Source organism: Lissotriton helveticus, chromosome 1_1 (genome assembly GCF_964261635.1).
Source record: "Lissotriton helveticus chromosome 1_1, aLisHel1.1, whole genome shotgun sequence".
Taxonomy (NCBI): domain Eukaryota; kingdom Metazoa; phylum Chordata; class Amphibia; order Caudata; family Salamandridae; genus Lissotriton; species Lissotriton helveticus.
The window spans coordinates 610,499,846-610,521,239 of NC_136057.1; positions in this window are offsets into that span (position 1 = coordinate 610,499,846).

Sequence of the window (21,394 nt, forward strand, 5' to 3'; positions counted from 1 at the left end):
TGGGAATCCTCCTCGTCCCTATCACTGACCGAAGCGTACACAGTTCGGAAATGGTCAACAAAGCACTCAACAATACCAGCTGGGTCAGTGACACACTCACCATCCGGCCTTTCAATCACAGGGACGACACAATTCACTCTCTCTTTCTTGTCCAGCCACGCAATCAGTTTACCAGCCTTGTCGCCCAAATCATAAATCCTGCCCTGTTGTTCTCTGTTCATCGCTTTTGCCGCATCGGTCACAAGGGCACTATAATCAGCTTGTTTCAGACTGAGGGAATGCAATTTAGAACGAGTAACATCACCTGCAAGATCACTCTCAAGCACAGTTATGTCGGTTTCGAGGCGTACAAGTTCCTCACATTTAGCCTTCTTAGAAGCAGCAATCAAAGACAAAGAATGTCCATGGATGACCGTCTTGAAGGCCTCCCACAGTGAAATAGAAGAAGAAACAGACCCCACATTTTCATTGAAGTAATGGTCAATAGATTTCAGCAGTTCAGAGCGGGTTTTAGGATTGCGGAGATACCAGGGATTTATGGGAGCCACTCTACCCCCGCCACCCACTCAGCATCAACACAAAGCCACAAGGGGGAGTGATCAGAAATGCCCCTGGGAAGGTGACGAATCTCTCTGATTGAGGATGATTGCGCTGCAGGCATTAAGAAATAATCTAACCTGGAGAGACTACCATGGGCCCCCGAATGAAAGGTGTATTGTAGCTGCGTAGGGTACATCAACCTCCAACTATCTAGAAGGCCAAAGGTTTCCAGCAGGTCAGCCAGCCACAGTTGAGACCTAGCTAAATCCCTAGGAGGGTAGCGATCCAAAGTGCCAGAGACCACAGAGTTAAAGTCCCCACCCAGGATCAGAAGACCCTCAGGGAGCCCCAGTAAGAGCCACCCAAGGTCAATAAAGGTCGACGCCTGCAGGCCCGGAGGGACGTACATTGTGAGTATGGAAAATGTCTTACCCTCCCATCTACCAGTGATCGCAGCATAGCGCCCCCTGTCGTCGAGTATTACCTCATCAATTTCAAGGGGGAGAGAGGACCGGATTAGAATACCCACCCCTCTGGAGCCGGAAGTGAATCCAGAGTGAGCGACTAGTCGGTAGCCACGTCTATTCATAGCCTGGCATGCGTTACCAATTAAATGCGTTTCTTGCAAAAGAACAATATCGGCGGAATGACGTCTAAGGAACTGCAGCACAACCCCTCGTTTTATCCTGTCTCCCAAACCATTGACATTCCAGGACAGCAGTCTCAACTCACCACCTCCCATCCCTAGGATGGAAACAGAGCACACCCCTCATAGGACCCAACGATCGACATGGACGAGAAAACAATACGATGCCTTGTGAACAAAAACAGACACACAAACACCCCCCACCACCCTCCAACGTAAGCCCGTTACAACGCCCCCCACCCTGCACCCCTTCGTACGACTCAAAAGCCACCCCAACTTGCAGTGTGCCTGTCGCCCTATCAGAAAACTAATCTACACAAAGAACCCAGGAGGAGGAAGAGTCCCCTTACACCCCCGCCACCCTCGGGCCAACCTAAAATAGAATGAAAGAACCATTATCCAAACTCAGCTGACAAACAGGTGGAAAGTTCAGACGTCGGGAACCACAATGTCACTCTTGCTCCGGCGAGCCACCGTCGCCGCCGCCGGAGTGTTCAGTTCGATCATCTCTTTTTGGCAAGGAATCAAGCCAGTCACTGACATTGTCCGGATGATCGAAGAAAAACGTTCGTTCCTCATATTCGATCCGAAGTCTGGCTGGAAACAACATGGCGTACTTAAGGTCCAAATCGCGCAGCCGTCGCTTCACTCCCTGAAACCCCATTCTCTGCCGCTGAACCAGTGGAGTAAAGTTAGGATAGAAGTTCACAGTGGTGTTTTCAAATTTCACAGGGCCGCTCTCCCGAGAAGCTCGAAGGTTAGCGTCTCTATCCCGAAAGTGGAAGAGTTTGGCAATAATGGGTCTCGGGGGGGCACCCGGCTTCAACTTCCTGCCCGCAGATCAATGGGCCCGTTCAACCGCAAAGAATTTACTGAGTCCGGCGGGGGCGAGGTGATTCAGGATCAGGTCTTCCACCAAAAGGTCGGTGGCAGCGTCCTCGGGATTTTCCGGAACACCTATGATGCGTACATTATTGCGCCAGGCCCTATTTTCAGAATCCTCAAGCCGACGGGCCATCAAGTCCTGTGAAGAACGCAAGTTGCCGATCTCAGTCTGTATGTCCGTGACATCAGTAGTCAGGCTGGAGGTCTTCAAATACAACGCCTTGACCCTTTCATTAGTCTTCGCCATGTCCTCTCTAATCAGCGTGACATCGACAGCCACCGTATCAATCTTGGAGGCGAGGGCCTCGTACTGTTGTCCCATGGAGGCCTTCATACTGGTGATGGCGCTCATGACGTCCTGAAGCGATACCTCCGTAGGCGCAGCAGGATCCACCATGGGGTCTTCAGGAGTACGGCCAGTGCCACAGGGGGATCCCTTAGGATGGGTGTAGCGATCCATCACATTGGTTCGAGTTTGTCCCCCTCGGAGAGGTGTTTTTGCCTTGCTCTTCTCGGTGTCCGGTCTGGTGGCCATATTGGAAATGGTGCCCCGGAGGGGCCCTCGAGACCTGGTGAAAATGGCCGATCTCAATCAAGCCAAAAGTATACGAAAGTGGGCCAAATTGACGAAAATGCCAACAGGGCTGGAGGCCAGAAGCCCACGGAAGAAGGCACTCAGCAGTAGAGCGAAATCAAGCCGGATCCGGGGTAGATCTGAGAGAATGCCAATCAATCAGAACCCGGAGTAGGAAAGTGAAACTGAAAGTTGAAGTGAGGCTGCCTGGGGGAAGACCCCTCTGGCCGTTGTTGTTCAACTACTCCTCGGCCTGAAGATCAGCAGAGCCCCCGGCCCTGTCCCGGGGCAGGCCGTAAAAGTTTGAGTCGATGAAAAGCGTCTCCCGACGTCCGATTTCAAGTTTGAAAAGAATATTAAGGTCAGCCAAAGGTCGCCTTCAAAAGCCCATCTTCAGAATCAGGATATAGTCAGGATATTTGCGAAGGGCGGCGCGGGTCTAGGGAGCTCTGTGCTCACGCGACCATCTTGGATGCCCGCGAAGCTCCTCCTCGACTGCTCAATTTTAATTTGAGGTTTATCAGCTCCTAATGTTTTCAATTGCAGTTTATCCTCATGTGTCAAACCCAAAAATGGGGTTATGAGTAAACTGTCAACTGTGTTCATTGTGTCCAGCAATATATCAGATTGGAAATAGAAAACCTAGTCTGTTTTTTAAAATTCCCTTGGTTGAAGACACAAAAACGATATTAAGCAAAATACTAAATAAACAACAATATAAATTGTCATGCACACACAAGTAACAGCAATTATTCATCCACATCCATCTTCAGTCTGACAGGAATGCAACTGCAGCAGCACGTACAGCTGTTCCCCAAGCGGTATAGCCTTGTAAATATTTGCAGAATTCCTTCTGGGATCCTGTTAATAATTAAAATATGGTTTGTGCTTCGAGGCTAGGTGCCATTGCATGCACAACACTAGTGGTGATTGAAAAGCTTGAGCATGTCAATTCAGTGATCTGCCTAGAATTTAAAGGGTGTGCTTATAAATTTTGACCTGGCTTTAGATGGCAAATAATACAAAACATATTGAAAAATGTCTTCAAAAGAATGAGAGACTAATTGAGCAATACCCTTTAAAAGGGTTCTAGGCAGATGTCTGATATATCCAGTACTCATCTGTACCCAACACAGCAAAATGAATGCATATTTTTTCAATTAAGAGTTTAACATTGCAGTTAGACCATTTTGATATTCTACACATTGATGAAATTACCTATTTTACACACAAGACAGACTAAAATTACAGCCTATAGACAGTGCTAGTCCTATCAGTGATACTATTACTAAATGGACAACAGTCACAACTGTCACAACACATTAGATCGATTTTATATATCCAACTCACTGTACATACTCTGTGTGCAGTAAAAATATTGTGTGCAAAAAATAGGCTGAAAAACATTGCTGTAAAAAATATTGTCGACTGAAAAAACTAGAATGAAAATAAACAGTGGCCTAAAACATGGTTAAATGCGATGCATTATAGAGCAAAGATGAGTGTACTGGGATCAGGGATAAAAGGCATCCTCCTAAAGTAGACAGGAGCATTTAAAATGAGGTGGGGTAAAGGGGCCGGAGACCAGCAATGCATTTTAATAATTCAAGTATAGTTAGCTTTAAGGGATAGTTAGGAGATTTAAGGGTAGCACTAAGTAGTAGTAGAGGGCTATAATGAATTAGAGTAGTACTTTTTTAAGGAGGAAGAAAGGATAAAATGTATGGGCAGTTTGGGGTTTTAAGGCTTTAGGGGTGGAAAGCATTAAGGGATAGTAAGGGATTATCAGGGCACAGTTAAATAAATGAAAGTGTATAAAAATAAAAGATTTCAAAATCAACATTTTGGGAATTTTCATAGTTCATGATGAAAACCAAAAAAATGATTCCCTTGAACTTTCAACTCGCTACAAGCTCACACTCTCTGAGCTGTTCTGCTAGGATAAGCCAACAGGCAGTCCTCCAGACATAAAGAGCACACAGTTGGCATCCATATACAGCTGAATGTGGACCTTTGCCGTAAATAGAAAACCATGTCCTACCTTGTGGCCTGAGATTAAGGACCACGAAGCTGAGTTTTGATCAATGGCCTGTTACAGCACAGTCAGAACTACCACGTGTCCTCTTTCGATATCTCTCAGTACTGTTCTTGAATGTGATTATATCATGACCAGTTTTAACTCCAATTTCTCATGTGCTAAAAGAATTAAAACAATAATTATTACCAGCCATTACATTGCATTCATGTAATGTTTCAAGCCAATGTGCTTCCTGCACAATAATGTTTTACACAAAACAAATAAAAATAATAAATTCAGGTGTTTTTTAATGGAATGTGCATGAGTGCAAGTGAGCTCCTGGGTCTCTGCAAGCATGGTGATGTATGAAATTTTGTGTAGAGTTGAATGTTTCTACAAAGAAGTGCATGCCCATGTTTAAACATGAATCTATGTGAACGAATGTGTGTGTGTGTTTGAGTATGTGAGCATTGCAGTGAGCACCTGTGCCGCTGGCCCGAACTCTAGAATCCTGTTAAAGTAGTGAGCAGAGTTATGGGAACACCTCATGTGTCTAGATGAGGGATGGTGAGTTAAGGTTTTACACCGGCTACATTCAGCGGGCTAGAGAGTCAGAGGACAGATAAGCCAGTGATCATTTCCAGCAACCAGACCCCAAGGTAGAAAACTTTCAGCACCAAAGCCACTGCCACCTCTAAGTAGCCTATAGTCCATCGCCTTTCTGGAAAACAACAGTTGGCATAGGGCGACCCCTTGGTTCTACTTGGAGCACTCTCTGCCAGCCGGGCCAGGAATTTTTTTTATTCATGACTTGCGTTAACTGAAGAAAGTGTTTTACACTGTGGGAAAGCAGGCAGTTTGGCAAGAGAGTGGTGATTATTTTTTCCAGGCAGTGCTTAAATGTGATTGTGCCAAGAAAATGCTTATCACGACCACGATGCACTTACTGCCAGCGTGCTTGCTGCCTAAATGCAGCTACTCAGAAAAGCATGCAAGGTGGTTAGGGCCCAGGTGTGCTATAGCTTGAATGAATAAAGCATTCTAGTGTGGTGATGCGGACACCAGCACTAGTTTGACCACTAATGAGTGGTACTTGAAAGGACTACAAATGTGAAAAGTGAACGCTCTTCAAAATTTCAAAAAGTGTATCTTTTTAACATTTGAAAGCTTTGACATTATCAAGTCAAATTATAGCACCGCACTAAGACTTCATTAAACATAGAAGGAGGTAGGGGCTGACACCTCCACCTGAATAGGGCTATGCCTATTCCAACACAAATAGCTGTATAACCGCCTGTAGTGTGCCTGGAGCCAGAGAAGAAAGGGCAGGGGCCTTTTGAGGAACAAAGACAGCCGTCTTTTGTTGTCTCCCCCACTTCAAAGACACATTTTGGTATTAGTACTGGACCTCGCTGTGACATCCCCAAATTAGTTCACTTTGGGGTCTGGAGGAGACTCTGCAACTATGAGGTACAACGCTGCTAGGAAGGACTGCCCCTTTGTCACTTGCTTTGCTGTACTGCCTATGCACTCTGCTCAGCTATGTTGGCCTGCTCCCTGCTACCTCTGCAATGAGGGACAACTGGGCCTCTATATCCTACAAGTTCCCAAGAACTTGTTAGCTTTCCTCCTGTTATGGAAAAATCAGGGCTATTTGTATGTTATTGGGCCGAAGATTCACAAGACTGCATCTACTGTGGCTGAACACCAGTCCTGCCTGCCTCTGTACCTCTTACCAACACGAGCTCCATGTGTGAGGCCCACCAACACAGCAGTATGGGGCCACAGACCTGCCTGTGCTCCTGCAGCCATGCCAGAGCCCAACTCCTCTTCCTACCACGTGAACCCCGTGTGCGAGACTGCCGACAACGAAAGCAGTGACTCCAAGCCCCAGGTACTGTCCCGAAGGCCTGTGCAGGCTGACTTCAACCCCCACTGCATTGAAAACCTTTTCGAGGTGGAGGAGGCCGGTGGGCTCATTTGAGGATTACTGTAACTCCCTTAAAGGTTCCTGAGCACTGTGATGAGCTATTAACGTTACTAATACTGGCATAACTATTGATAGACTATTAGATTGTTGTCCTTTAGGCCTGGTTTTAATTACATAAAGATGGTCTATTTTTCTAGAACTAGTGTGGAGTGTTTTGCTTTGTCTTTCACTGTGTTACTTTACTATGCGTTGCAGAAATACTTTACACATTGCCTCTTTGATAAGCCTCCTCTGCGCCAAGCTACCAGACGAGGAGCACAGGTAATCTTGCATCTGAATTAACCTGAGTGGTGGTGGGTACTGCTTGGCTTAGGTGTATACCCTAGCCAAACAAAATCCCCATTTGTAATGGACACATTCAGCAGTGCCTGCTGCTGCCCGTTGCCTGCTATCATTCCGAGCTGGAATGTGCAAGTGGAGGGGGGCAGCAGCTTATCAGATTTCACCTGGGCCCATAACAAAGGCCGAAGTTAAAGGGCTTTCAGGCCTCCTTCTGTTCCAAGGAGATATCTGGAGCCTCAAACCTAAAAGCAAATGCCTCGACCAATGGGAAAAAGCTTCCCTCTTCCTGCTGGACCGCTCAACCGCCTTCAACACCGTTTCCCACCACACCCTCTGCACAAGATTCCACGATGCCAGCATCCGGAACAAAGCCCTGGATGGATCTGCTACTTCCTCACCGGCCGAACACAGAGAGTAAGACTTCCATCATTCAACTGAAACCCCACTGATATCAGCTGCAAAGGGTCTCAAGGCTCCTCCCTGAGCCCCAAGCTCTACAGGCCCCATTTGCAGCCATCGTCAAGAACCACAGACTCAATGTTGTCTCCTACGCCGATAACATCCAGCTGATTCTCTACCTCACAGAAGAACCCACAGCTGCCAAGAGCAACTTCCATAACAGGATAAATGCAATCACCACCAGGATGAAGGACAGCTGCCTCAAGCTTAACTAACTCAAACAAGACTTAAGTCCTCAACCTGGGATCCACCCCCAAGTGTTGCCACCCCCTCTGCCTTGGTTGACTCTTGGGGACACACTGGAAGATTTTATGAAGTAGATGGAGCATGTGGAAATAGGAGGAATAAACAACGTTGATTTGGTGGTTTATTGAGAGAGAGAAGTCCAGGAGGTTGCCAAGGTTTCGCACGTAGTCAGTGGGCGTGTGGGGTGGGGGGGGTTCCAAGTGCTGCAGACCCCCTCTACCTGGGCCACTAAGAGTCAACCAAGGCAGAGGGGGTGTTCATTCAAGCTATTGCACACCTGGGCCCTAACCACCTTGCATGCTTTTCTGAGTAGCTGCATTTAGGCAGCAAGCACGCTGGCAGTAAGTGCATTGTGGTCGTGAAAAGCATTTTCTTGGCACAATCACATTTCGGCACTGCCTGGAAAAAATAATCACCAATCTCTTGCCAAACTGCCTCCTTTCCCACAGTGTAAAACACTTTCTTCAGTTAGTGCAAGTCATAAACAAAAAAAATTCCTGGCCCGGCTGGCAGAGAGTGCTCCACGTAGAACCAAGGGGTCACCCTATGCCAACTGTTGTTTTCCAGAAAGGCGATTGACTATAGGCTACTTAGAGGTGGCAGTGGCCTTGGTGCTGAAAGTTTTCTACCTTGGGGTCTGGTTGCTGGAAATGATCACTGGCTTATCTGTCCTCTCACTCTCTAGCTCCCTGAATGTAGCCGGTGTAAAACCTTAACTCACCATCCCTCATCTAGACACATGAGGTGTTCCCATAACTCTGCTCACTACTTTAACAGGATTCTAGAGTTCGGGCCAGCGGCACAGGTGCTCACTGCAATGCTCACATACTCAAACATACACACACATTCGTTCACATAGATTCATGTTCAAACATGGGCATGCACTTCTTTGCAGAAACATTCAACTCTACACAAAATTTCACACATCACCATGCTTGCAGGGACCCAGGAGCTCACTTGCACTCATGCACATTCCATTAAAAAACACCTGAATTTATTATTTTTATTTGTTTTGTGTAAAACACTATTGTACAGGAAGCACATTGCCTTGAAACATTACATGGATGCAATGTAATTGCTGGTAATAATTATAGTTTTAATTCTTTTAGCACATGAAAAATTGGAGTTAAAACTGGTCGTGATATAATCACATTCAAGATCAGTAATGAGAGATATCGAAAGAGGACACGTGGTAGTTCTGACTCTGCTGTAACAGGACATTGATCAAAACTCAGCTTCGTGGTCCTTAATCTCAGGCCACAAGGTGGGACATGGTTCTCTATTTACGGCAAAGGTCCACATTCAGCTGTATATGGATGTCAACTGTGTGGTCTTTAGGTGTGGAGGACTGCCTGTTGGCTTATCCTAGCAGAACAGTTCAGAGAGTGTGAGCTTGTAGCGAGTTGAAAGTTCAAGGGAATCATTTTTTGTTTTTCATCATGAACTATGAAAATTCCCAAAATGTTGATTTTGAACTCTTTTATTTTGTATACACTTTCATTTATTTAACTGTGGCCTGATAATCCCTTACTATCCCTTAATGCTTTCCACCCCTAAAGCCTTTAAACCCCAAACTGCCCATACATTTTATCATTTCTTCCTGCTTAAAAAAGTACTGCTCTAATTCATTGTAGCCCTCTACTACTACTTAGTGCTACCCTAAAATCTCCTAACTATCCCTTAAAGCTAACTATACTTGAATTATTAAAATGCATTGCTAGTCTCCGGCCCCTTTACCCCACCTCATTTTAAATGCTCGTCTACTTTAGGAGGATGCCTCTTATCCCTGATCCCAGTACACTCATCTTTGCTCTATAATGCATGGCATTTTACCATGTTTTAGGCCACTGTTTATATTCATTCTAGTTTTTTCAGTCGACAATATTTTTTACATCAATGTTTTTCAGCACACAATATTTTTACTGCACACAGAGTATGTACAGCGAGTTGGATATATAAAATCGATCTAATGTGTTGTGACAGTTGTGACTGTTGTCAATTTAGTAATAGGATCACTGATAGGACTAGCACTGTCTATAGGCTGTAATTTTAGTCTGTCTTGTGTGTAAAATAGGTCATTTCATCAATGTGTAGAATATCAAAATGGTCTAACTGCAATGTTGAACTCTTAATTGAAAAAATATGCATTCATTTTGCTGTGTTGGGTACAGATGAGTACTGGATATATCAGAGATCTGACTAGAACCCTTTTAAAGGGTATTGCTCAATTAGTCTCTCATTCTTTTGAAGACATTTTTCAATATGTTTTGTATTATTTGCCATCTAAAGTCAAGTCAAAATTTATAAGTACACCCTTTAAATTCTAGGCAGATCACTGAATTGACATGCTCAAGCTTTTCAATCACCACTGGTGTTGTGCATGCTATGGCACCTAGCCTCGAAGATCAAATTATGAACAGGTTCCCAGGAGGAATTCTGCAAATATTTACAAGGCTATACCGCTTGGGAAACAGCTGTACGTGCTGCTGCAGTTGCATTCCTGTCAGACTGAAGATGGATGTGGATGAATAATTGCTGTTCCTTTTGTGTGCATGACAATTTATATTAGTGTTTATTTAGCATTTTGCGTAATATTGTTTTTGTGTCTTCAACCAAGGGAATTTTAAAAAACAGGCTAGGTTTTCTATTTCCAATCTGATATATTGCTGGACACAATGAACACAGTTGACAGTTTACTCATAATCCCATTTTTGGGTTTGACACATGCAGATAAACTGCAAGTGAAAACATTAGGAGCTGATAAACCTCAAATTAAAATTGAGCAGTCTACAAAAGATAGGGGAAAGGGGCACACACGTCGCTTTACCAGTACATGGTATGATAGGATTGAATGGCTTACTGGTAGCGCTCCTAAAAATGCTTTATTCTATTTCCCATGCTTACTCTTTGGAGGTGAAGTTACCTGGACAAGAACAGGAGTTACTGACCTAAAGCATTTGGCTGAAAAAATAAAAAAACATGATTCCTGTAAATCCCATTTGACAAATATGTTGAAATTATCTCTTTTTGGAAAATCGGACATTGTATAGCAATTAAACGAAGCATACCGTGTGGAAGTAAGAAAACATAATGCAGAAGTGGATAAAAACCGATACATTTTATCAAAATTGATTGACTGTATTCGATTTTGTGGTGCCTTTGAATTGGCATTACGAGGCCATGATGAAACTGAAGAGTCTCTAAATCCTGGCGTGTTCAGGGGCCTTGTTGATTTTGTCTCCAGCGTTGACAGTGCTATGGAAACACATTTAAAAACAGCCACCGTGTTTAAAGGCACTTCTAAAACTATTCAAAATGAATTGCTGGACTGTATGCTGGAAGTAATAAGAGACTATATTATACAGCAGTTGAGAACCACTGATTAAGTAGCTATCCAAGCTGATGATACAACTGATGTCTCTACTAAGACACAGTCAGTTCTGGTCTTCCGCTACATTGATGGAAATTGCAAGGTAGCTGAAAGATTTTTTTGTTTCACACATCTAAAAGACTCATCTGCAGAAACAATTGCCTCAGCCATTCTTAATGAATTAAACATTGTTTTCCCTGAGCAATGTGCTAGAGGAAAAGTAATTGCTCAAAGCTACGATGGTGCCAGCGTCATGCGTGGTGCAACAGGTGGGGTGCAAAAGAAAATCAGGGATGTTTACCCAAATGCACATTATATTCACTGCTATGCCCACCAACTTAACCTAATTATGGAACAGGCTTCCTCCAAAATATCTAGAGTTAAAATTTTCTTTTCAGAGATTGGTGGTATAACAGCATTTTTTGCACGATCCCCGAAAAGGACTGAAATTCTTGAACAAATAGTTTCAAGAAGACTTCCAGGAGGGTCTGCAACTCGCTGGAACTTCAATATTCGAGCAATATTGCTAATTTATAAATTCAGAGAAGATCTTCTTGAATGCACGTTAACCATTGCAAACAGTGGTGATTTTGAGTCGAATACTATATGTGAAGCTAAGGGATTTAGTAGAACATTGATGATAGAGAGTTTATATTCTTTCTGTTTCTTTTTTTCCAAATGTCCCAGGTAGGCATTTTATATAATCAATTGCAAAAGTGAGACTTTGACACTGTGTATGTCCAGAAAGCTACTACAGACTTTGTGACAAGCATCAACAAAGTACGAGAATCCATTGACAGTTTGGATTCTACACTGCCACAAGAATGTACATTTGTAAATTGGAGACTGCAAATAAATACTTTGACCCAAGAAGCAAATGAAGTCTGTGACATTATTGTGGTCCATGCCAGAGAGCGCTTTGCTTTCACAAAGCATCTTGTAAGTGCAACACTATTGCGAAGTGACCTTTTTGAAAGCCATGACAAATCTTTCCCAGCTGAGGCACTCGCAGAAAACGTAGAAGCCTATCCTATGTTAGACAAAGCCAGATTGAGTACAGAACTTCCGGTCCTGTATGGAAGACGAGACGTCCGTCAAACTACTGGTGGTGCCATGGCTTTATTTAGCTTTTTGTGTGAAAACAAGTTAGAGAAATCCTTTTCTGAGACCATAAAGCTCTTAAGAGTTGTCATTACTACACCCATGACAACAGCAGAATCTGAGCGATGTTTTTCCACACTAAAGAGGGTAAAAACGATTTTGCGAAACACTATGACTCAAGCTAGACTTAATGCTTTGGCTATGCTGTCAATGGAAAAAGAGCTAATAAAGGAAATACCAGAATTCAACAAAAGAACAATCGAAAAGTTTGTTCATATTAAAGATCGACGAGCAAACTTTCTATATAAATAGAAAATATGAATCTGATGTGTGATCATAGTTTCAGGTGTTTAGAGCTCAGTTTGTTTTGTTTGACAACATTAGGAAGTCCTATTGGAAATGTTCTCATTTCATTTAATATTTATACAACTCCTGTACAGTTGATATGTATTTATATATGTGTGCTTATGTATCTGTGAATTTATATATATTTGTTTTCATATTTTAATATTATTTAAAATATTTTTGTTGTTAGTGTTTTGAGGGTATATGTCTTTATATGTACAACATTTAGTTATTTTCCTAATTTATTTTTATTTAACCGTTTTCTACTGTACTGACAGGGACAGGAACCCTTCTACCTGAGATTGACATGCAAAGTATTTTAATATTATTTTTATTTTGTCAATTGTGTTTAAAAATATCATATTGGTTTTGAAAGTTCTTAAAATGTACATTCATTTATTTCCATAATTTCTTTTTGTTTAACTTTTTCTGCTGTGCTGGCTGAAGGGCACAAGGACCTGAGAGTGGCATTCAAACAATTTACACAGTATTATTTAAAATAATTTTGTTTGTGTTTACAAATATCATATTGGTTTTGAAGGGATATTTCTTAAAATATACATTTATTTATTTTCATATTTATATTTGTGTAGCCATTTTCTACTATACTGACTGCCACAAGTTCCTGAGAGTGGCATGCAAAGTATTTAAAAATAAAGCAAAACGTTTTTACCTAGCCTGCTTATGCATATAACGTTTTTGTTCTTTCTTTCTTAAATAAATGAAAGATTTTTAATGGATATTTCTTATATTTTAAGCTATGCATATTACACTCATTTCATAACTTATTTTTATTTAGTGGTTTTCTAAAATACTGATAGACCCAAGGGCTTCAGAGTGCTATATGAACTATTTTAAATACAATATTTACTTAATTATTTTGCAAAATTGCCTTGCTCAAAAATGCAAAGCTTTTGCTGACTTCCTAAAAATTAAATGTTTGTTTCAAATTGATATTTCTTATACATGTAGCTATTTAATATGTCATAAAGATTACTGGGCAATCAACGTTAATTAGCTGATGCAGAAAAGGAAGTGGCCAGCCTTCATTTTTGGTATGAACAAAATTACAAGTGTGTTTCTTTGTGGATGTGCAACCTGGATTAGTACCCTGGCCCTCTTCAGAAGTCAGTCTTGCTTGGCAACACAGAAATTCTCTGAAATAATGTATGAGTTTTCTTTTATGAATGCCTAGAAGAACTGATTTTTCAGTCCATTTATCACATAATAGTGCGGAAAATTGCACCAAAAAATGCCTATTTTTAAAAAATGTCTTCACGGGGGGAGAACTCCTCTGAACTCCCCTTATTGCCGTCGGGCTTCGCTCGCTCGCTCCCGTTCGTTGATGCCTACTTCATACGCCTCACCAGGTTCAAATTCCACCAGCCGCCACTGCGGTTGATGCTAGTTGCTGGCTGGCTGTACTTCTCCTTTTGTTGTCCAGCAGCTACTGGTTCAGAGAGAGCTGAAATAGTAAAGCTTTCACTTTCAGGATGAAAGTGAAAGCTCTACTCTGTGCAGCATGTGACACCACGTCACCGGGTCATGAGTTAAGTCTCATGACTCTGTGACATAAATAAAATGCTTACAGCATTTTTTTTTTTAAATAAAGTTAAAATCTTATATACAATAATCATTCAGTGTAATGATTATTGTAATTTAAAAAATGACCTTTCCCAAATGAGTCGTTTTTGAGAGATGGCTGGGGTCAGTTCAGTGCTTAATTTGAGCAGGAGCTTTCAGGTGCTCAGCACCTGCACTTCTTTCACAGGGCCGGGACTACAATTTCTGACCCTGCAGGTGGTGGTCTCAATATTAATTGTTCAAATTAAAAATAAAAAGAATAACATACATTGCATGGTTTCTGGCTGGTAAATGTTCACAGACAGGCCAGCATACGCCTGTCCAGGCAGGCATGATTGTGTATCACCAAGTTAGTGGTGATGTCATCTGCCGATCACAAATCCAAGAAGTCATCGACAAACTATATCTTGCATTCTATTCCCAGAGTCTGCTGCACCATGCCACTTCCTGAGCCTGAGCCCTCCATTGGATAATTGTAGCTGGGGGCTGGCTCAAGACGGAGTTGAGACAAAGAAGCTGCAAGAGCGCATTTGGAACTTAGGAGTGAGAGCTTTTGAGGAAGAATAAACAAACGTAAGTGTGGACTTTCCACTTGCTGTGTAGCCAGAGAAGCTTATCCTGCAGCCCTGCATTGCTGCTATCCTCAACGTGCTGGATGCGCCTGTGGCCCAACACAACTTTTGTGCGCCATGGCGTCACTTGTAGAATCTGTCCGCTGCACCCCAGCATGGTAATTGCTGAGCGTGCATGAGTCCAGTAGGCACCACAGCCATACTTACTGGCATTGGTAGCATTACGGCTGGGGACAATGCCTATGCTGTAGCAGGCAGGGTCACACACAGCAAGCTAAGCAGTGGATGCCAATGCCATCTCCTTCCCTGGACCTACTAATTACAGGCAGCACTAGTAGTGACATCCCCTGCTGTGCTCGAGCAGCTACCTGTTCTGCAAATAACCAAGTTATACTGCACTGACTAATATATGCAAACAAACAATTTTCATTTGGTGTACATTTTGTTTTTGCACTGGGTGTAGGTAAGAAAGTAAAATACATGCCATCTTCCTCTTCTTTAGGAAAGACAACAGGAAAACGCAGAGTTCAAAATAACAGGGACATGTACAAGCTGACAACAGGGGTCTCAGGCGGCAGCAGCAGTGTTATAGATGAGAGAGAGAGCAGGAGTAAAGAGGAGAAAGAAACAACAGGAGAGGAGAGAGATAAGACGGAGCTAAGTAGAAGAAAAGGAGAGCAAATCAGATACAAAGAGAAAGCAGCCATGATGTGAAGAAGAGAGCATTAAGAAGAGAGAAGATAAAATGAAAGGATGTAGTGGACAGGACAGAGGAACAAAAGCAGACAAATTATGAAACGGAGACACAGCTAATCACTGCTAGAAGAGTGATTGTAAAGAGCCAAGATCGAGGGGAGAGAGAGCAGAGCATGGATAAAAGTGAAGAGAAAAAAGGGCAGGGGTAGAATGAATAGAGGGCAAATCAGAAATGCAGGGAATAAGGTAACACACCAGGTGTGGCTAAGATGATAGAAAACAATTAGAGAGGTGAGAAGATAGAATCTTTTTTTTTTTTGTGTCCTCATATATGCCACCAGATGGAATGACTCTAGATGGAAAGTCTCAATTCTGCCAACATAATACCTAACTGTGCGCCCTGGAATACTTTATTATTATGTTGAGCTTTCAAGAGATCTCCCAGAGGTAGGTTCTCTACCAGTCCAACTCCCCTGATCGATGTCTCTGTGCCTTGTCTTGGGGAGGACCGGACCACAAACCCCTGGCATAATCATTGGACGTTTGTTGTCTAACTGTCCGACCATCTTATCAGCGGGGCCCAAATCTTTGCCGCCTCCTCTCCACCACACAAGAGGTCTATTTTACTAATGATCATAATATTTTTTAGGCAGTCTGCAAACCTCGGGGGGGGTTGGGGATTTCCATTCTCTGCAGATCTCTCTCCTGGCAATAACAATCACATAGAATATAAACTGGGTGATACTATCTCTGATATCATATTCCTCTAGCAAACCCATAAAAATCAGTCTGAAGTTACACGTGATTGATCTAGGCAGTACCTCTTCTAAGAAAATACAGACCGATGACCAATAGTTTTTAATCTCTATGCAGTCTGCAAAAATATGTACATCATCTGCCTCTGTATTTTTGCATCTGGGGCAGAAATGTGGTGTTCCCGATATTTTTGCAAGCTTGGAGGGAGTCCAATAGACCCTGTGTGCCGCGTAGAAATGATTTCTTCTGAGGTTGGCGGGTTTTACTATTTTTTTAGATATTGCAAATGAGTCTAATCAAACCTCCGACTGTTTCTCTGGGTCATCTCCTATTATATCCCCCCAGAGTTTCGAGATCTCTTCCTCCTGCCTGTCCTTTGCACCGATTAATAAGTTATACCATGCTGAGACCTCACCCTTCCACCCTTCTTGTCTATTGACTAGCTCTAGGAATTCGCAGCCCACTGTTTCTGACACCCAATTTTGGCTTCCCCACCATGATGATATTTGATAGTATTTAAACCTCGCAAGTGACCCTCCCGTCAGAATATATATAGATGTCCAATCTAATAATTCTTGATTTACCTGGACATCTCCCCATCATTTCAAACCAGCCTCTCTCAATGGAAGGGAGAGTCGATCTCGTAGACATTCAGGTATTCCGGGGGAGTCCCAAATTGGTGCCAGAGAGTTATAGTAGGGGATTTTCCAAATTTTGCAGGCTGTTTGCCATAGTTTTAAGGCTGATAGTAGAATTTTAAGGCGGACTTTTTTATAGAATTTTTGGGCGCCAAATTTAAACAGAAAAAATTCAAGACCCTTAGGAAGGTCAGATAACAAAGCTTGAAACAAACGACCATGTGATGATGAGTCTAACTTATTGGCCAGGAGTCTGAAATTTTTCAACTGAAATGCATAACAGTAAAATAACAAATCTGGGAGAGCTAGTCCTTCTATTTTTAACCCCCTCCTCAATTTCTTCCATGCTATTCTTGGTGACTTAGATGCCCAGATGAATGAGCCATTTTTTCCCTGAAGATTTGAAATGTCTTTATTACAAAATGTTAATGGAATACTATTGAATAGGAAGGTCACTTTGGCTAATATTACCATTTTAATTAAATTGACTCTTCCATAGATACTGAGAGGAAGGTTGGACCATCTCTGAAGAAGTTTAGTTATCTCTTTGACCACGGTCTGCCTAGATATGTTGGGTGTATCTTGTAGTTTCTGAGTAATGTGTATACCTAAATATCTGATCTTTATTTTTGTATCTGGTATAGGAATGGGACTATTCCAAATCATTACATCTGTTTTATTTTTGTTAATACCATAACCTGAGATTGCTCCAAATTCCTCTGCTAGATTGAATAGCTTCGGGATAGCATCTAAAGGGTTAGTAGTGTATAGCAACAGATCATCAGCAAACAATGCTGTCTTCAACTCCAGCCCACCCATATTAAAAGGAATAATTGTTGGGTCAGATCGTATCACTGTCACAAAGGGCTCAATATATAAGTCAAAAAGAAGAGGAGACAGGGGGCAACCCTGCCTCGTCCCTCTTGATATCTCAAACCAATCTGACAGGGCCCCGTTAATTAGAACCTTAGCTCGTGGACGCCCATATAGATTTTTGACAGCCTGAGTAAAGAGTGGTGTAAAGCCAAACCTTGTTAAGGTGTTCCACAGAAACACCCAGTTAACTTGATCAAAGGCTTTCGCGGCGTCTATTGCCACGATGGTGAGTGGCAATCTCTTTGCTTCGGCATAATCAATTGCACCGATGACCTGAAAAGTCAACTCGTTCAATTGTCGTCCTGGGATGAAACCCCTTTGATCAGAGTGAATGACAGTTTTGATAACCTTGGATAGTCTCTCAGACAGAATTCCCGAAAATATTTTAAGGTCCGAATTTAAGAGAGATATGGGTCTGTATGATTCTATGTTCTTTGGGTCCTTGTTTGGTTTTGCTATTAAAGCAATGGTTGCTTCAAACCAGGAAGATGGAATATCTCCTCTTTGATGGTAAATATTATTAAAAAGGGACAGTAGGTGTGAAATAATCACCTCTTCATTATCTTTGTAGATCTCAGTTGGCAGGCCATCAGGGCCTGGGGCTTTGTTCTTACTCATCTTTTTTAGCTGGACTCTAATTTCCCCCTCAGTAATGTCTCTCAACAGGGTCTTTTTATCATCTTCATTCAGTTGAGGTAGAGTCCTTTGATGCCACCACTTCTTCAGATCATCTATTCCAACGTTGATGTTTTCCCGATATAGTTCTTCCATAAATCCTCTTGCTTCCTCCCTGATCTCTTCTTCCTTGGTTAATTGATCTCCAGAAGACCTTTGATTTAGAGTCTCAATGTTATTTCTGGTTCTGTCTGCTCTGGCCTTCCACGCCAAGAGTGCCCCGCACCTCTCTCCATATTCAAAGTTTTTTAATTTACTAGTCTCCCATCTGTCATGTATCTGTTTGTCAGCTCTAGCTTTAAGACTCAACTGTAATCTTTGAAGTTCCTTTTCTAATTCTGGAATCTTCCCCCTTTCCTCCAGGGCTGCATGCTGAAGTTCCTGCTCTTTCTTTTTAAATAGAATCTAGTTCCTTCGTTTCTGTGTCTTTTATCTCTTTTCTTTTTAGCCTCATGTAGTATCCCAGTAAACCTCTTAGGAAGGCCTTAAATGATTCTCAAACAGTCTGCTCTGGTGCCGAGCCCACATTAAATAAGAAAAATTCCCTTATGCTATTTCTGATTTTAACTCCAATGTTATCATCTAAGAGAATAGTTCTATCTAAAGTCCATCTTCGTTCAGTAGCAATATTTTCAAAATTAATGATAAGTTGTACTACTGAATGATCAGAAAGGCCCACTGGAATGTGAGTAACAGATGTCAGGACTGAATCCAAAGAATGATCCATCAAAAATAAGTCAATTCTCGAGAATTGTTTGTATCTTTTACTGTAAAAAGAATATTCTCTAAGGTTGCCGTTCTTTGCTCTCCATGCATCCAACAAATTATGTTCTTTCATTATATTTTTAAGAACAGAGAGGGATTTTTTAGGCAGAATGGGGCAGATTTATGAAGGCCTTGCGCCGCCGGTGCGTCACTTTTAACATGGGAAAAAGTGACGCACTGGCGGCGCAGGGCCTTCATAAATCTGCCCCAATGTATTTTTCTCTGGAGGTACGATCCAATTGGGTATCTAAAATAAGATTGAAGCCCCCCCCCCCAAGAATCAGAGGTGCCCTACTCGAGATTAAGACCCTCTCTAGTTTGCCCAAGAAAGTTTCATTGTCCTCATTCGGGCCATAAAATACAGCAAAAGTATACGGTGAGCCAGTGATTAGAAGTTCAGCTACCAACCACCTCCCAGTCTGGTCTGTGTCCCATCTCTGTACTTTAATGCCTTTGTTTGCTCTAATAATTATTGCAACTCCTCTGGATATTCCCTTTTGCCTTGAGCATAAGATGTCCTGCACCCAGTGCCTTATCTCAAACACCTTTTTACACTCTTTTTCTTCGAGATGGGTCTCCTGAAGTAAATATATACTGGCTTCAAGATTCTTTAGGAAATCACATATTCTCTGTTGTTTCTTGAGGCTTCCTATTCCGTTAAGATTCCAAGAAATAATCTTACTACTTATATGAGGGTTCACTGCCATGGCCAAATTTTACTCGCCCAATTAATCTCTAGGGTACTGTCTGGATGTCTATATACATGTTTATGAGTCTGTATTTGTCTATGTATGTAAATATTAGTTTTAGAGTTTCTACGCATAAATGAGGACTTTTTTCTTTTCCCCTTGGCTTCAAGGAGTCTTGATGAGAAGGAAGATTCTCGGAGGGACTATTAGTTTTGTTACAGCTTGTTAGAGTATCGTTATCTCTATTAACTGGACTCTCTGAGTCTTCTGAAATTCCCTCTGTTAGAGTCTCAGCCAATAGGGAGTACCTGTTAGCCAAGACTGGACCAGGTAAGGAGGGGTGCGCCATACTTTGGGTGGGCCGCCGGACATCTTCCATATTAGCTCCTTCTTCTGAAGAATTCATTTTCTCTAGCACCTTAAAGTAACTTTTGAGAGAGGGAGTACTTTTTTGCGTTGAAATCTGTTGGGGAGGTTTACCACAAATAGCTTTCTTAGAGCTCGTTTTCTTCTTACTTTTATGTGGAATTAAAGGAGAAGGTCTCACATTCTCACCGAGTTCAGCTGAATCTAGAAGCCCCTGCTGTTTTAACTCTTGTTTTGACCTCAACTGATATCTATTCTTAACTACCTCTCCTCGACTTTTAGCCTGCTTACTGTTTGCCCGGTCTTTTCCCTTACACTCTAGGGTTCTAGTGACTTTGGCTGAATATGATTTTACTCGCGTGGAAATATCAGTATGAGGCACAGTATCTGGGCTCCCTTCCCTCTGGTTCAACAAAACTGGCGCTACTATTTCTGTTACAGGTGGAGCTGCCTCCATACGAGCCCCACCCTTTTCAGGAATAACTGAAGTAACTTGAGAGAGGTACCTGCTAATGGAGAAATGCCCCCAACAGACAGGTCCTCTATAGTGTTGCAGTGGAAAAACACTTCTCTTGCGCTGCAAAATATCCCACTTCCAAATACCCCCCTCCTGAATTCCTCCACAGCGTCTTAAATGGGCACTTATCTCAGATATACAGGGGTGTCCTGGAAAGATCCCCGTGTTCGTGGCAGGCACCTCCGCTGTGCTTCCCAGATCCGCTTTTGCTGTTCTCGCCGTTCTCACCGTTTTCACTGCCTCACCTCTCGCGTCCTGCGTCCACCCGTCCCCGCAGCTCACGCCTGCTGCAACCATCCCCTCGCTTCAGGGTCCTAGCGCCGGCCGCCGACCGCTGCTCCCGTTGTTTTCCACCACCTCGATTTTCCTCCTCCGTTAATTACATGTAGATAGAAAAAACAAACCCTCGTTTTCCGCTGGAATGAAGCACGCAATCTTCGCACTATCAGTTCTTACCAGAGGGGTTCTGCCGGGACATCCTATCAGTCAATCTGATGCGCTCGGGTGAAGAGCTCCGCGACAGCCGCTAGCCTGCCGCCGCCATGTTCCTTACATTTCTCAATGTAGAAATCAGAAGATAGAATCTTAGAGCAAAGACATAGGGGACAGAGAACAGATCAAGGTTAAAATATAGAGACTGAGGCAGTGAGAGTGTTGAAAGTGGAGATCACCGGAGGAAGAAGTGAGCTGTGGCCTCCTTGGCAAAATCTTCAGCACCTGCACTTCTTTTTTTACAAATTAAGCACTGGGTCAGTTATGCATGACCCCACCCCCTCCAGTTACGACTGATCAAAGGGTGGGGTAA